This window comes from Panulirus ornatus, chromosome 31 (assembly GCF_036320965.1).
Source record: "Panulirus ornatus isolate Po-2019 chromosome 31, ASM3632096v1, whole genome shotgun sequence".
Lineage (NCBI taxonomy): Eukaryota > Metazoa > Arthropoda > Malacostraca > Decapoda > Palinuridae > Panulirus > Panulirus ornatus.
In genome coordinates, this window is record NC_092254.1 from 13,732,470 (window position 1) to 13,750,391 (window position 17,922).

The following is a 17,922-nucleotide window of genomic DNA, read 5'->3' on the forward strand; positions in this document are numbered from 1 at the left end:
CACACACACACACACATATATATATATATATATATATATATATATATAAATAACTGAATATTTCTGACAAAGTATGTCACATTAATTACAAAAATAATTATCATTCCTTCATTGTAAGAAAAAAAAAAAAATTAAAAGTGGTAGCAACAATGTCCAATGTTATCTACAATACTGGTGGTGTAGCAGCTTATCCATGGATTTCATAGGGATAAACTTACTTTTATACTATCTCTCAATCTGTATGAGTTAAATGATTTCTATACAAGAAAAAGTTTGTAATACTGGAACAGAAAGTTTACTAAATTTTGAGATTTATGGGTTAGTCTGCCACAGAGAAAATTGTGTGTGTGTGTGTGTGTGTGTGTGTGTGTGTGTGTGTGTTTCAGACTTTTGCAAGATTTATAACACAATCAAATGATTGTGTTACTTCTACACTACAAAACCTCCACACTTCCAGAACTGAGATGCTTGAAAAATTCCATGAAAATCATTAACTTGTAGGATTTAGCTTGACATACCTCAGTGACTTGACTTTCAGTGACTGACTGAATACTATCTATTAGCAACAATGAAATCTTGAACCTCAGGAAAGAGTAAACAGCATGTGAAAGAAGTTTTATAAGATATAAAATCATTTAGCCATAAATGGTATACAGATATCAGAAAAAAGTTGAGAATACTGCAGGAAATTATACACAGATATTTCAGTGCAGAAATATGGGAATGAACCAACATTTGCTGAGTTTCAGTGGACATCTGGATAGTTTTACCATTTATATTCTAATCTTAGAGTAAAATCCAACACAATGGCACACTGTCTACATGATACTAACTGAAAATATTAAGTCTACCCTTTAAACTTAATGACAAACAAGGCAAAATATATTGAACTAATATGCCTCAAGGAGACAGACATGCCATCATCACACTTAAAGACATAATTAAGCATTCATTAATTCTTTGTCTATTCAATCTAAAGTGTAATTTCTATTAAATGTATACATAAATATATTCTTTGTGCATGCTATGTGACAGCTAAGTTGGAACAATTCAGGGTATGATTAATTTGGGTTCTAATATGACAGCAAAGAGAGACTAATTCTGCAGACAGCAAAGTTATGAATTATTCAGGACAAGAGTCTAGCTTCCACATCTAATGCTTCAGATCACCATGCTCTACTGAAAATACTGTACTAAGAATAAGAAATCATGTCACGTTTTGTACTTTAAGGGTTCTTGAGAGATAATATTCCTGCATAACTATTCAAACAGTACAAGCATAACTTTTATATCATGACTCAAATGCCTGGATAATAATGATCAACAGACATTTTAAAAATATCAATCACTTTAAGTGATCTGATTATGCTTTCCCATGCCTCAAAGCCTTGAATCTAAATATTCTTTGCATTTCTTCAAATATAATTTTTTGTGGTTCATTCCCTCAGGGTTTTTCAGAAATGATAAAGCAAAGGTCTGAAAAGATTTAGTGAAAACTCTACTATGATGTCCCACATGCCAAGAATAAAACAATTAAAACAGATATTACTACAAACAACACTCGTGCTCACTTTCTTTTGTATGTTTTAAAGACAAATGGGTCAATCAATTATTCCAGTCCTTAAACTAATTCTGACTTACCTTTCAAGATTACAATTTAAAAAATCAATCCAGTCATCTTATTCATTGGCATCATGGTACAGGCTGTTAGTGTAGCAGAAAAGGAAAAATTCTAGAATATCCCTATAGCAATTATCACCACACAATCTATCGAGTCGAATGTAATACAATTTCATTAAAAAGTTAATAGGTAATTTAAAGCTATAGGGCTATATCTAAAATCAACCTCTAAACAGGAATAAAACAAGCCACCTTGAGTCCAATACAGGCAGCAGACAATTCCAATAATTCCAGGTCTCTTGGGATTGGCGAATGTACAAGAGGAAGTGAGAAGAGTAGCGGTGTGGGAGGAGTAGGCTTAGTAATACCCACTACGATGCTGATGCAGAGCCTGTTGTAGAAATGCCACGGTTTAGACCACAGCCTCAGCCAAAAGGAGATTTAAAATTAGGAACAGCAACACCCAGAGCATTTGAAAATCTGTTTTCATTGTAATAAATCTATTTGTTTTCACCAATTCTGAAAAAAAGTGAGTTTTGAAGACTGAAAAACTGTTTCTCTCTCAGGAGTGTCCCACGAGCTATCACTTGATCGCCGGGATCAAAATCCTCTATCCCCTAGCCATCTGGTGAGGGTAACCCTTCCCTTTGGCTAACCCCTCATTCAGTGGCAGTGGTATACTTTGTGCAGGTCCACCCTCTGCCAGTCAGCAACCCCTACCTTGTGATGACATAAATGTCCTTATGGCTGACTGCTGAACAGCTTGGCCACCTTACTATTCTAAGAACAAAGCTGCCACCCTGATGGTGTTCACTACTGGTAAGAGAACGGTTTTTTGAAATAGAGAAGAAGGAAGGCAACAGAAGCAATGGCAAAATTTGTTCACAGAACAACACCTATGAAAGAAACTTTTTCATTCTTCAAAACCACTTTTCTCTCCAGGGTCTGTGTCCTGTGAGATGAGGGTATATCAGTATGGAGAAGGACGGTTAGAAAGACTTATTAAACAAGTGCAATGATAACCATAAACATACCTTACAGATAATCTTGTTGCCCATGAACAATCCTCCCTTTCACAGGTGGCAAGCCTAATCCATGCAAGTAGGTCCTTAACATCTAATGTAAGTTAATACTTGTCTCCGAGAGGTGTTTGAGGAATGTCAAACACCTTTTTTGTTGATCTACTCTAAGGACAGGTTCTCAGAATGGCCAGCATAGAAGCTGCCTTTCTGATATCAGGAGCTTTAATATACGAGCTAAATTGAGCCAACAAAAGGCTTTTTAATCCATGAAGAAATATTCCTTGCAGAAATGGGTATCAAACTATTTGGGTGAACAAAAAGAAGTACCCTTGATAATCTCTGGTAATCTCAAGGTAATCTAGAAGATATGACCGGGCATAATGAATGATGTTCTTCAGAAGCCATCATCACAGGTATTTGGAAACTTTTCATTAAGTGTTGACGTGCATCACACTAAATCTGGTATTATTATGAGCACCCCTGAAGTGCTGGGATGTTAGAAAAATCCTTGGATTGTAAAAGGTGAAAGATCTTCGCCAACTCCCATTCTGGCTGCATTAAGGGGGAAGCTGGTCTCCTCCAGAAAAATGACCAAAGAAAGTTATTCTAAAGAGGTTTTGACAAGCTATTGTTAGATAAGAATTCTAAATGTATACCTCAAAAACTCAGACTATAAATTTTTACAAAACATCAGAAACAGTTTCCTGAGACATGAAAACAACATGAAAGTTGTTGGATACACATTTCTCAATTTTATGTCATAACAGCGAGAGAAAATCCAATGGTGAAAACTCCAAAACCCAATGCCTTAAAGCCTGATAGTTTACCTCATATTGAGGGAACCTGCATAAATAGAACTATTCTGGCACCCAAGTTTGTCTCTCCTATTTGAAGCTACCAAGATTGTCAACCCTGAAAGCCAAAATAGCTGGTGAGAACTCTTCCCACGAGACTTACTAGGGGAAAAAAAAATTAAATCTGGTTCCATCAATTCCACTTTATGAGCAAGGTATCTGTAGCCACTGCCTGTTGTCAAATGCTGGAGATGGCACACATCTAGGCCCTACAAAACTTTCCATGGTTTACACCAGATGCTTCATAGGCCCTGGTTCAATCCACTGACAGCACATCGACCCTGTTATACCACATCGTTCCAATTCACTCTATTCCTTGCACGCCTTTCACCCTCCTGTGTGTTCAGGCCCCGATTGCTCAAAATCTTTTTCACTCCATCCTTTCACCTCCAATTTGTTCTCCCACTTCTTGTTCACTCCACCTCTGACACATATATCCTCTTTGTCAATCTTTCCTCACTCATTCTCTCCATGGGACCAAACCATTTCAATACACCCTCTTCTGCTCTCTCTACCACACTCTTTCTATTACCACACATCTCTCTTACCCTTTCATTACTTACTCGATCAAACCACCTCACACCACATATTGTCCTCAAACATCTCATTTCTAACACATCCACCCTCCTGCACACAACCCTATCTATAACCCACGCCTCGCAACCATATAACATTGCTGGAACCACTTTTCCTTCAAACATACCCATTTTTGCTCTCCAAGATAATGTTCTCGCCTTCCACACGTTCTTCAACACTCCCAGAACCTTCACCCCCTTCCCCACTCTGTGACTCACTTCCGCTTCCATGGCCCCATCTGCTGCTAAATCCACTCCCAGATATCTAAAACACTTCACTTCCTTCAATTTTTCTCCATTCAAACTTACCTCCCAATTGACTTGTCCCTCAACTCTACTGAACTTAATAACCTTGCTCTTATTCATATTTACTCTCAGCTTTCTTCTTTCACACACTTTACCAAACTCAAGCTTCTGCAGTTTCTCACCCAAATCAGCCAACAGTGCTGTATCATCAGCGAACAACAACTGACATATATACCACAACCTAAGCATTAAATAAAAGCGTTTATCCATAAAGTGTTGAAAAGTCAGAGAAAAGCAAGAAAGACCAATATATGTATATTTTTAACACGTTCTGAGGATCTGAGAACAATGTCTAATGGTCAAATAGCAGGACATTGAAGTCACCTTTGTTTGGGGCTGCTCAACGACAAAGGTGGACCTTGCAGCAAGCTAGGCTGTTACCAATGACCGGTGGTTAGCAAAAGATAAAAGGCTATTTACCTCACCAGAAGGTTAAGGGTTAGAGGAATCTGATCCTTGGGGATCTTGAGATATCTCAGCTCTTAGGACATCAAGCCTGAAGAAAAAATAAAAAAATGTCATGTGTGTGTGTGTGTGTGTGTGTAATTACCTATCTGTACTATACGGAAGGGAATTTTAAGCCATGGGGCCCCATCTCTTGAAAACTCTCTACTATCATACAACTTCTTAAATTCATGTATGCATTGACTATGTCCTTAGTCATTCTATTCCATTCAAACATCACTCTTATACAGATGTACCTTGCCTACCATGGTATTTTCTATCACTTTTTCAAGAACCAATGATCAATGTAATGGTTACCATTGTACCAACTATAACAGATTTTTGAGTGCCCCCAGAATTTCTTCAACCCATCCAGTCAGTACTGCGGCAGCTGGGGACTGCTTCTAGCCAGGATTAATGGGATCCAGCAAAGCAGTGGCATGATGTGCACAGTGCACAAGTGAGATACCTGTGATACCCAAGCTTCATCCCCTGCAGTCTGACTTTCTTCTACTATACAATAAAAGTACTTCTTTATATCTTTTTTAAACAAGTTTCATGTTTAATTCATCGTATGTCCTATGGTTGCTCTAAACCTACACCTCTTAAAGAAGTTCACTATGTACATCACTGATCTGTTTTAAAAACTGAAAGGTTGTGATCATCAACCCTTGCTCGTTTCTCATCCCAGGTGGGCAAATTTCAAGTGTCTAGCCTTTTCTTGTAACTAATAGCAACCACAAACACTCAACAGCTTAGTAACAAAACAAAAATTCTTCCAATACAGATCCACCTCAATATACTTGGCACTAATTCTGTGGAACAACGCTAAACACTTCCCACCTAAAACACTCTGCAGCTAACATAAACCCCACTGCCTTACTTCAGTGACCTCTACCTACAGATCCCTCATCCCCAACACACATATAACCAAGAAAAAACACACACATTGAAATAACTTGATAAGCACTAAACAATCGACCTGACAACTCAGTCTTAAACTCCTACTCACCAAACATACACCCATCAGAAACCACCCTCCTGCTTACACTTTAAACATCACCTATCACTACAACACTGCATGCACAATTTCAAGATATTCCAGAATCCTTCATGCCCAAAATACACCTACCAAAAAGACACCAAGCAAGTACTACTCAATTGCCCTGCACTCCCTGCATTTATGTGCTCACACAACACAACAACTCTTTATAACTGATGGTCCAACCTTTGGATGATACAGGAGCCTCATAAGGGTAGAAGGGACGTCTGGGGCAGGATGCAAATACATAAGTGTATGTGTGTGTGAGTATACATATATTGACGTGCTGTCAATGGATTGAACCAGGGCATGTGAAGCATCTGGCGTAAACCATGGAAAGTTTTGTGGGGCTTGGATGTGGAAAGGGAGCTGTGGTTTCGGTGCATTATACATGACAACTAGAGAATGAGTGTGAACAAATGTGGCCTTTGTTGCCATTTCTTAGCGCTACCTCGTGCGCATGCGGGGGGAGGGGGTTGTTATTTCATGTGTGGCGGGGTGGCAAATGGAATGAATGGAGGCAGTGAGTGTGAATTATGTGTATGTGTGTAGATGTCTGTACATGTATATTTATGAATACATTGAAATGTACAAGTATGTGTATGTGTGTAGATGTCTGTATATGTATATTTATGAATACGTTGAAATGTATAGGTATGTATATGTGGGAGGGTTGGGCCATTCTTTCGTCTGTTTCCTTGTGCTTCCTCGCTAACGCAGGAGACACTGACAAAGTTTGGTAAAGTGTGTGGAAGAAGAAAGTTGAGAGTAAATGTGAATAAGAGCAAGGTTATTAGGTACAGTAGGGGTGAGGGTCAAGTCAATTGGGAGGTGAGTTTGAATGGAGAAAAACTGGAGGAAGTGAAGTGTTTTAGATATCTGGGAGTGGATCTGTCAGCGGATGGAACCATGGAAGCGGAAGTGGATCATAGGGTGGGGGAGGGGGCGAAAATTTTGGGAGCCTTGAAAAATGTGTGGAAGTCGAGAACATTATCTCGGAAAGCAAAAATGGGTATGTTTGAGGGAATAGTGGTTCCAACAATGTTGTATGGTTGCGAGGCGTGGGCTATGGATAGAGATGTGCGCAGGAGGATGGATGTGCTGGAAATGAGATGTTTGAGGACAATGTGTGGTGTGAGGTGGTTTGATCGAGTAAGTAACGTAAGGGTAAGAGAGATGTGTGGAAATAAAAAGAGCGTGGTTGAGAGAGCAGAAGAGGGTGTTTTGAAATGGTTTGGGCACATGGAGAGAATGAGTGAGGAGAGATTGACCAAGAGGATATATGTGTCGGAGGTGGAGGGAACGAGGAGAAGAGGGAGACCAAATTGGAGGTGGAAAGATGGAGTGAAAAAGATTTTGTGTGATCGGGGCCTGAACATGCAGGAGGGTGAAAGGAGGGCAAGAAATAGAGTGAATTGGAGTCATGTGGTATACAGGGGTTGACGTGCTGTCAGTGGATTGAAGCAAGGCATGTGAAGCGTCTGGGGTAAACCATGGAAAGCTGTGTAGGTATGTATATTTGCGTGTGTGGACGTGTGTATGTACATGTGTATGGGGGGGGGGGGTTGGGCCATTTCTTTCGTCTGTTTCCTTGCGCTACCTCGCAAACGCGGGAGACAGCGACAAAGTATAAAAAAAAAAAAAAAAATATATATATATACATACATACATATATATATATATATATATATATATATATATATATATATATATATATATATATATATATATATATATATATTACTCTATATTATACTTTGTTGCTGTCTCCTGTGTTAGTGAGGTAGCACAAGGAAACAGACGAAAGAATGGCCCAACCCACCCACATGCACATGTACATACATACATGTCCACACAAGAACATATACATACCTATACATCTCAACGTATACATATATATACACACACAGACATATACATATATACTTTTTCTTTCACACTATTCGCCATTTCCCGCGTTAGCGAGGTAGCGTTAAGAACAGAGGACTGAGCCTTTGAGGAAATATCCTCACCTGGCCCCCTTCTCTGTTCTTTCTTTTGGAAAAAAAAAAAAAAAAACGAGAGGGGAGGATTTCCAGCCCCCCGCTCCCTCCCTTTTTAGTCGCCTTCTACGACACGCAGGGAATACGTGGGAAGTATTCTTTCTCCCCTATCCCCAGGGATAATACATATATACACATGTACATAATTCACAGTCTGCCCTTATTCATTCCCGTCACCACCCCACCACACATGAAATGAAAACCCCCTCCCCCTGCATGTGCGTGAGGTAGCACTAGGAAAAGATAACAAAGGCCACATTCGCTCACACTCAGTCTCTAGCTGTCATGTATAATGCACCGAAACCACAGCTCCCTTTCCACATCCAGGCCCCACAAAACTTTCCAGGATTTACCCCAGACATTTCACATGCCCTGGTTCAATCCATTGACAGCACGTCGACCCCGGTATACCACATCATTCCAATTCACTCTATTCCTTGCACGCCTATCACCCTCCTGCATGTTCAGGCCCCGATCACTCAAAATCTTTCTCACTCCATCTTTCCACCTCCAATTTGGTTTACTTCTTCTCCTCATTCCCTCCACCTCTGACACATATATCCTCTTGGTCAATCTTTCCTCACTCAATCGCTCCATGTAACCAAACCATTTCAAAACACCCTTTTCTGTTCTCTCAACCACACTCTTTTTATTACCACACATCTCTCTTACACATTCATTACTTACTTGTTCATACAATCTCACACCACATATTGTCCTTAAATATCTCATTTCCAGCACATTCACCCTCCTCCGCAAAACTCTATCTATAGACCACGCCTTGCAACTGTATAACATTGTTGGAACCACTATTCCTTCAAACATACCCATTTTTACTCTCCGAGATAACATTCTCACCTTCCACACATTTTTCAACACTCCCAGAACTTTCGCCCCCTCCCCCACCCTATGACTCACTTCCGCTTCCATGGTTCCATCCACTGCCAAATCCACTCCCAGATATCTAAAACACCTCACTTCCTCCAGTATTTCTCCATTCAAACTTACCTCCCAAGTGACTTGTCCCTCAACCCTACTGTACCTAATAACCTTGCTCTTATTCACATTTACTCTCAACTTTCTTCTTTCACACACTTTACCAAACTCAGTCACCAGCTTCTGCAGTTTCTCACATGAATCAGCTACCAGCACTGTATCATCAGCGAACAACAACTGACTCGCTTCCCAAGCTCTCTCATTCACAACAGACTGCATACTTGCCCCTCTTTCCAAAACTCTTGCATTCACCTCCCTAACAACCCCATCCATAAACAAATCAAACAACCATGGAGACATCACACACTCCTGCCGCAAACCAACATTCACTGAGAACCAATCACTTCCTCTCCTCCTACTCGTACACCTGCCTTACATCCCCGATAAAAACTTTTCACTGCTTCTAACAACTTGCCTCCCACACCATATATTCTTAATACCTTCCACAGAGCATCTCTATCAACTCTATCATATGCCTTCTCCAGATCAATAAATGCTACATACAAATCCATTTGCTTTCCTAAGTATTTCTCACATACATTCTTCAAAGCAAACACCTGATCCACACATCCTCTACCACTTCTAAAACCACATTGCTCTTCCCCAATCTGATGCTCTGTACATGCTTTCACTGTCTCAATCAATACCATGCCATATAATTTCCCAGGAATAATCAACAAACTTATACCTCTGTAATTTGAGCACTCACCTTTATCCCCTTTGCCTTTGTACATCCAAATGTCCACACACACAAATATACATGCCTATACATCTCAACGTATACATATATATACACACAGAAATTTTTTTTGTTTTTGCTTTGTCGCTGTCTCCCGCGTTTGCGAGGTAGCGCAAGGAAACAGACAAAGAAATGGCCCAACCCACCCCCATACACATGTATATACATACGTCCACACACGCAAAATATACATACCTACACAGCTTTCCATGGTTTACCCCAGACGCTTCACATGCCCTGATTCAATCCACTGACAGCACGTCAACCCCGGTATACCACATTGATCCAATTCACTCTATTCCTTGCCCTCCTTTCACCCTCATGCATGTTCAGGCCCCGATCACACAAAATCTTTTTCACTCCATCTTTCCACCTCCAATTTGGTCTCCCACTTCTCCTCGTTCCCTCCACCTCCGACACATATATCCTCTTGGTCAACCTTTCCTCACTCATTCTCTCCATATGCCCAAACCATTTCAAAACACCCTCTTCTGCTCTCTCAACCACACTCTTTTTATTTCCACAGATCTCTCTTACCCTTACGTCACTTACTCGATCAAACCACCTCACACCACACATTGTCCTCAAACATCTCATTTCCAGCACATCCACCCTCCTCCGCACAACTCTATCTATAGCCCACGCCTCGCAACCATATAACATTGTTGGAACCACTATTCCTTCAAACATACTCATTTTTACTCTCCGAGATAACGTTCTCACCTTCCACACATTTTTCAACACTCCCAGAACTTTCACCCCCTCCCCCACCCTATGACTCACTTCCGCTTCCATGGTTCCATCCGCTGCCAAATCCACTCCTAGATATCTAAAACACTTCACTTCCTCCAGTTTTTCTCCATTCAAACTTACCTCCCAATTGACTTGTCCCTCAACCCTACTGTACCTAATAACCTTGCTCTAATTCACATTTACTTTCAGCTTTCTTCTTTCCAAACTTTACCAAACTCAGTCACCAGCTTCTGCAGTTTCTCACACGAATCAACTACCAGCGCTGTATCATCAGCGAACAACAACTGACTCACTTCCCAAGCTCTCTCATCCAAAACAGACTGCATACTTGCCCCTCTTTCCAAATCTCTTGCATTCACCTCCCTAACAAACCCATCCATAAACATATTAAACAACCATGGAGACATCACATACTCCTGCCGCAAACCTACATTCACTGAGAACCAATCACTTTCCTCTCTTCCTACATGTACACATGCCTTACATCCTCGATAAAAACTGTTCACTACTTCTAACAACTTGCCTCCCACACCTTATATTCTTAATACCTTCTACAGAGCATCTCTATCAACTCTATCATATGCCTTCTCCAGATCCATAAATGCTACATACTAATACATTTGCTCTTCTAAATATTTCTCACATACATTCTTCAAAGCAAACACCTGATCCACACATCCTCTACCACTTCTGAAACCACACTGCTCTTCCCCAGTCTGATGCTCTGTACATGCTTTCACTGTCTCAATCAATACCCTGCCATATAATTTCCCAGGAATATTCAACAAACTTATACCTCTGTAATTTGAGCACTCATTTTATCCCCTTTGCCTTTGTACGATGGCACTATGCAAGCATTCTGCCAATCCTCAGGCACCTCACCATGAGTCATACATACATTAAGTAACCTTACCAATCATTCAACAATACAGTCACCCCATTTTTTAATAAATTCCACTGCAATACCATCCAAACCCGCTGCCTTGCCGGCTTTCATCTTCCGCAAAGCTTTTACTACCTCTTCTCTGTTTACCAAATCATCTTCCCTAACCCTCTCACTTTGCACACCACCTTAACCAAAACAACCTATATCTGCCACTCTATCATCAAACACATTCAACAAACCTTCAAAATACTCACTCCATCTCCTCACATCACCACTACTTGTTATCACCTCTCCATTAGCCCCCTTCACTGATGTTCCCATTTGTTCCTTTGTCTTACGCATTTTGTTTACGTCCTTCAAAAGCATCTTTTTATTCTCCCTAAAATTTAATGATACTCTCTCACCCCAACTCTCATTTGCCCTCTTTTTCACCTCTTGCACTTTTCTCTTGACCTCCTGCCTCTTTCTTTTATACATCTCCCAGTCATTTGCATTATTTTCTTGCAAAAATCGTCCACATGCCTCTATCTTCTCTTTCACTAATAATCTCACTTCTTCAATCACCACTAACTACCCTTTTTAATCTGCCCACCTCGCACGCTTCTCATGCCACAAGCATCTTTTGCGCAAGCCATCACTGCTTCCCTAAATACATCCCATTCCTCCCCCACTCCCCTTTTGTCCTTTGCTCTCACCTTTTTCCATTCTGTACTCAGTCTTTCCCGGTACTTCCTCACACAAGTCTCCTTCCCAAGCTCACTTACTCTCACCACTCTTTTCACCCCAACATTCTCTCTTCTTTTCTGAAAACCTCTACAAATCTTCACCTTCGCCTCCACAAGATAATGATCAGACATCCCTCCAGTTGCACCTCTCAGCACATTAACATCCAAAAGTCTCTCTTTCGTAAGCCTATCAATTAACACATAATCCAATAATGCTCTCTGGCCAACTCTCCTACTTACATACGTATACTTATGTATATCTCACTTTTTAAACCAGGTATTCCCAATCACCAGTCCTTTTTCAGCACATAAATCTACAAGCTCTTCACCATTTCCATTTACAACACTGAACACCTCATGTACAGCAATTATTCCCTCAACTGCCACATTACTCACCTTTGCATTCAAATCACCTATCACTATAACCCGGTCTCGTGCATGAAAACTAGTAACACACTCACTCAGCTGCTCCCAAAACACTTGCCTCTCATGATCTGTCTTCTCATGCCCAGGTGCATATGCACCAATAATCACCCATCTTTCAGTTTTACCCATATCAATCTAGAGTTTACTTTCTTACACTCTATCACATACTCCCACCACTCTTGTTTCAGTAGTGCTACTCCTTCCCTTGCTCTGGTCCTCTGACTAACCCCTGAATTTACTCCCAAGACATTCCCAAACCATTCTTCCCTTTTACCCTTGAGCTTCGTTTCACTCAGAGCCAAAACATCCAGGTTCCTATCCTCAAACATACTACCTACCTCTCCTTTTTTCTCATCTTGGTTACATCCACACACATATAGACACCCCAATCTGAGCCTTCGAGGAGGATGAGCACTCCCCGCGTGACTCCTTCTGTTTCCCCTTTTAGAGAGTTAAAATACAAGGAGGGGAGGGTTTCCAGCTCCCCGCTCCCATCCAACTTTAGTCGCCTTGTATGACACGTGAAGAATGCGTGGGAAGTATTCTTTCTCCCCTATCACTAGGGATATATATATTTATCTATTTATATATTTTGCTTTGTCGCTGTCTCAAGCGTTTGCGAGGTAGCGCAAGGTATCAGACGAAAGAAATGGCCCAACCCACCCCCATAGACATGTATATATATACACGTCCACACACGCAAATATACATACACATACATCTCAATGTACACATATATATACACACAAAGACATATACATATATACACATGCACACAATTCACACTGTCTGCCTTTATTCATTCCCATCGCCACCTCGCCACACACGGGATAACATCCCCCTCCCCCTCATGTGTGCGAGGTAGCACTAGGAAAAGACAACAAAGTCCCCAATCGTTCACACTCAGCCTCTAGCTGTCATGCAATAATGTGCGAAACCACAGCTCCCTTTCCACCAGGCCCCACAGAACTTTCCATGGTTTACTCCAGACGCGTCACATGCCCTTATTCAATCCATTGACAACACGTCGACCCCGGTATACCACATCAATCCAACTCACTCTATTCCTTGCCCTCCTTTCACCCTCCTGCATGTTCAGGCCCTGATCACTCAAAATCTTTTTCACTCCATCTTTCCACATCCAATTTGGTCTCCCACTTCTCCTCGTTCCCTCCACCTCCGACACATATATCCTCTTGGTCAATCTTTCCTCACTCATTCTCTCTGTGTGCCCAAACCAATTCAAAACACCCTCTTCTGCTCTCTCAACCACGCTCTTCTTATTTCCACACATCTCTCTTATCCTTACATTACTTACTCGATCAAACCACCTCACACCACATATTGCCCTCAAACATCTCATTTCCAGCACATCCACCCTCCTGTGCACTACTCTATCCACAGCCCACGCCTCGCAACCATACAACATTCTTGGAACCACTATTCCTTCAAACATACCCATTTTTGCTTTCGGAGATAATGTTTTCGACTTCCACAGATTCTTCAAGGCTCCCAGGATTTTCGCCCCCTCCCCCACCCTATGATTCACTTCCGCTTCCATGGTTCCATCCGCTGCCAGATCCACTCCCAGATATCTAAAACACTTTACTTCCTCCAGTTTTTTTCCATTCAAACTTACCTCCCAACTGACTTGACCCTCAACCCTACTGTACCTAATAACCTTGCTCTTAGTCACATTTACTCTTAACTTTCTTCTTTCACACACTTTTATCAAACTCAGTCACCAGCTTCTGCAGTTTCTCACATGAATCAGCCACCAGCGCTGTATCATCAGCGAACAACAACTGACTCACTTCCCAAGCTCTCTCATCCCCAACAGACTGCATACTTGCCCCTCTTTCCAAAACTCTTGCATTCACATCCCTAACAACCCCATCCAAAAACAAATATATATATATATATATATATATATATATATATATATATATATATATATATATATATGTATTGTTGACTGGTTGGTAAGGTTATTTAATGTATGTATGACTCATGGTGAGGTGCCTGAGGATTGGCGGAATGCGTGCATAGTGCCATTGTACAAAGGCAAAGGGGATAAGAGTGAGTGCTCAAACTACAGAGGTATAAGTTTGTTGAGTATTCCTGGTAAATTATATGGGAGGGTATTGATTGAGAGGGTGAAGGCATGTACAGAGCATCAGATTGGGGAAGAGCAGTGCGGTTTCAGAAGTGGTAGAGGATGTGTGGATCAGGTGTTTGCTTTGAAGAATGTATGTGAGAAATACTTAGAAAAGCAAATGGATTTGTATGTAGCATTTATGGATCTGGAGAAGGCATATGATAGAGTTGATAGAGATGCTCTGTGGAAGGTATTAAGAATATATGGTGTGGGAGGCAAGTTGTTAGAAGCAGTGAAAAGTTTTTATCGAGGATGTAAGGCATGTGTACGTGTAGGAAGAGAGGAAAGTGATTGGTTCTCAGTGAATGTAGGTTTGCGGCAGGGGTGTGTGATGTCTCCATGGTTGTTTAATTTGTTTATGGATGGGGTTGTTAGGGAGGTAAATGCAAGAGTCCTGGAAAGAGGGGCAAGTATGAAGTCTGTTGGGGATGAGAGAGCTTGGGAAGTGAGTCAGTTGTTGTTCGCTGATGATACAGCGCTGGTGGCTGATTCATGTGAGAAACTGCAGAAGCTGGTGACTGAGTTTGGTAAAGTGTGTGGAAGAAGAAAGTTAAGAGTAAATGTGAATAAGAGCAAGGTTATTAGGTACAGTAGGGGTGAGGGTCAAGTCAATTGGGAGGTGTGTTTGAATGGAGAAAAACTGGAGGAAGTGAAGTGTTTTAGATATCTGGGAGTGGATCTGTCAGCGGATGGAACCATGGAAGCGGAAGTGGATCATAGGGTGGGGGAGGGGACGAAAATTTTGGGAGCCTTGAAAAATGTGTGGAAGTCGAGAACATTATCTCGGAAAGCAAAAATGGGTATGTTTGAAGGAATAGTGGTTCCAACAATGTTGTATGGTTGCGAGGCGTGGGCTATGGATAGAGATGTGCGCAGGAGGATGGATGTGCTGGAAATGAGATGTTTGAGGACAATGTGTGGTGTGAGGTGGTTTGATCGAGTAAGTAACGTAAGGGTAAGAGAGATGTGTGGAAATAAAAAGAGCGTGGTTGAGAGAGCAGAAGAGGGTGTTTTGAAATGGTTTGGGCACATGGAGAGAATGAGTGAGGAAAGATTGACCAAGAGGATATATGTGTCGGAGGTGGAGGGAACGAGGAGAAGAGGGAGACCAAATTGGAGGTGGAAAGATGGAGTGAAAAAGATTTTGTGTGATCGGGGCCTGAACATGCAGGAGGGTGAAAGGAGGGCAAGGAATAGAGTGAATTGGAGCGATGTGGTATACAGGGGTTGACGTGCTGTCAGTGGATTGAATCAAGGCATGTGAAGCGTCTGGGGTAAACCATGGAAGGCTGTGTAGGTATGTATATTTGCGTGTGTGGACGTATGTACATGTGTATGGGGGGGGGGGGGGGGGGGGTTGGGCCATTTCTTTCGTCTGTTTCCTTGCGCTACCTCGCAAACGCGGGAGACAGCGACAAAGTATGAAAAAAAAAAAAAAAAATATATATATATATATATATATATATATATATATATATATATATATATATATATATATTTTTTTTTTTGCTTTGTCGCTGTCTCCCGCGTTTGCGAGGTAGCGCAAGGAAACAGACGAAAGAAATGGCCCAACCCACCCCCATACACATGTATATACATACGTCCACACACGCAAATATACATACCTACACAGCTTTCCATGGTTTACCCCAGACGCTTCACATGCCTTGATTCAATCCACTGACAGCACGTCAACCCCGGTATACCACATCGATCCAATTCACTCTATTCCTTGCCCTCCTTTCACCCTCCTGCATGTTCAGGCCCCGATCACACAAAATCTTTTTCACTCCATCTTTCCACCTCCAATTTGGTCTCCCACTTCTCCTCGTTCCCTCCACCTCCGACACATATATCCTCTTGGTCAATCTTTCCTCACTCATTCCCTCCATGTGCCCAAACCATTTCAAAACACCCTCTTCTGCTCTCTCAACCACGCTCTTTTTATTTCCACACATCTCTCTTACCCTTACGTTACTTACTCGATCAAACCACCTTACACCACACACTGTCCTCAAACATCTCATTTCCAGCACATCCATCCTCCTGCGCACAACTCTATCCATGGCCCACGCCTCGCAACCATACAACATTGTTGGAACCACTATTCCTTCAAACATACCCATTTTTGCTTTCCGAGAAAATGTTCTCGACCCACACATTCTTCAAGGCTCCCAGGATTTTCGCCCCCTCCCCTACCCTATGATTCACTTCTGCTTCCATGGTTCCATCCGCTGCCAGCTCCACTCCCAGATATCTAAAACACTTCACTTCCTCCAGTTTTTCTCCATTCAAACTTACCTCCCAATTGACTTGACCCTCAACCCTACTGTACCTAATAACCCTGCTCTTATTCACATTTACTCTTAACTTTCTTCTTTCACACACTTTACCAAACTCAGTCACCAGCTTCTGCAGTTTCTCACATGAATCAGCCACCAGCGCTGTATCATCAGCAAACAACAACTGACTCACTTCCCAAGCTCTCTCATCCCAACAGACTTCATACTTGCCCCTCTATCCAAAACTCTTGCATTTACCTCCCTAACAACCCCATCCATAAACAAATTAAACAACCATGGAGACATCACACACCCCTGCCGCAAACCTACATTCACTAAGAACCAATCACCTTCCTCTCTTCCTACATGTACACATGCCTTACATCCTCGATAAAAACTTTTCACTGCTTCTAACAACTTGCCTCCCACACCATATATTCTTAATACCTTCCACAGAGCATCTCTATCAACTCTATCATATGCCTTCTCCAGATCCATAAATGCTACATACAAATCCATTTGCTTTTCTAAGTATTTCTCACATACATTCTTCAAAGCAAACACCTGATCCACACATCCTCTACCACTTCTGAAACCACACTGCTCTTTCCCAATCTGATGCTCTGTACATGCCTTCACCCTCTCAATCAATACCCTCCCATATAATTTACCAGGAATACTCAACAAACTTATACCTCTGTAATTTGAGCACTCACTCTTAACCCCTTTGCCTCTGTACAATGGCACTATGCACGCATTCCGCCAATCCTCAGGCACCTCACCATGAGTCATTTTTTTTTTTTTTTTTTTTTTTTTTTTGCTTTGTGGCTGTCTCCCGCGTTTGCGAGGTAGTGCAAGGAAACAGACGAAAGAAATGGCCCAACCCACCCCCATACACATGTATATACATATGTCCACACACGCAAATATACATACGTCCACACACGCAAATATACATACCTACACAGCTTTCCATGGTTTACCCCAGACGCTTCACATGCCTTGATTCAATCCACTGACAGCACGTCAACCCCGGTATACCACAACGCTCC

At 41.6% G+C, this 17,922-nt stretch overlaps 1 protein-coding gene across 2 annotated transcripts in view; it reads right to left on the reverse strand.

Moving 5' to 3' along the window:
- LOC139758838 (plasminogen receptor (KT)-like) overlaps positions 1-17,922 on the reverse strand; it is a 100,437-nt gene that overhangs the window by 13,652 nt on the left and 68,863 nt on the right. The window contains exon 6 of one of the 2 annotated variants that reach the window (XR_011714953.1): positions 1,873-2,011. The exons of the other annotated variant lie outside the window; for it this stretch is intronic. The gene's annotated coding sequence lies outside the window, so the exon portion shown is untranslated. The remainder of the gene's footprint in view (positions 1-1,872; positions 2,012-17,922) is intronic. 2 annotated transcript variants of the gene reach the window in all.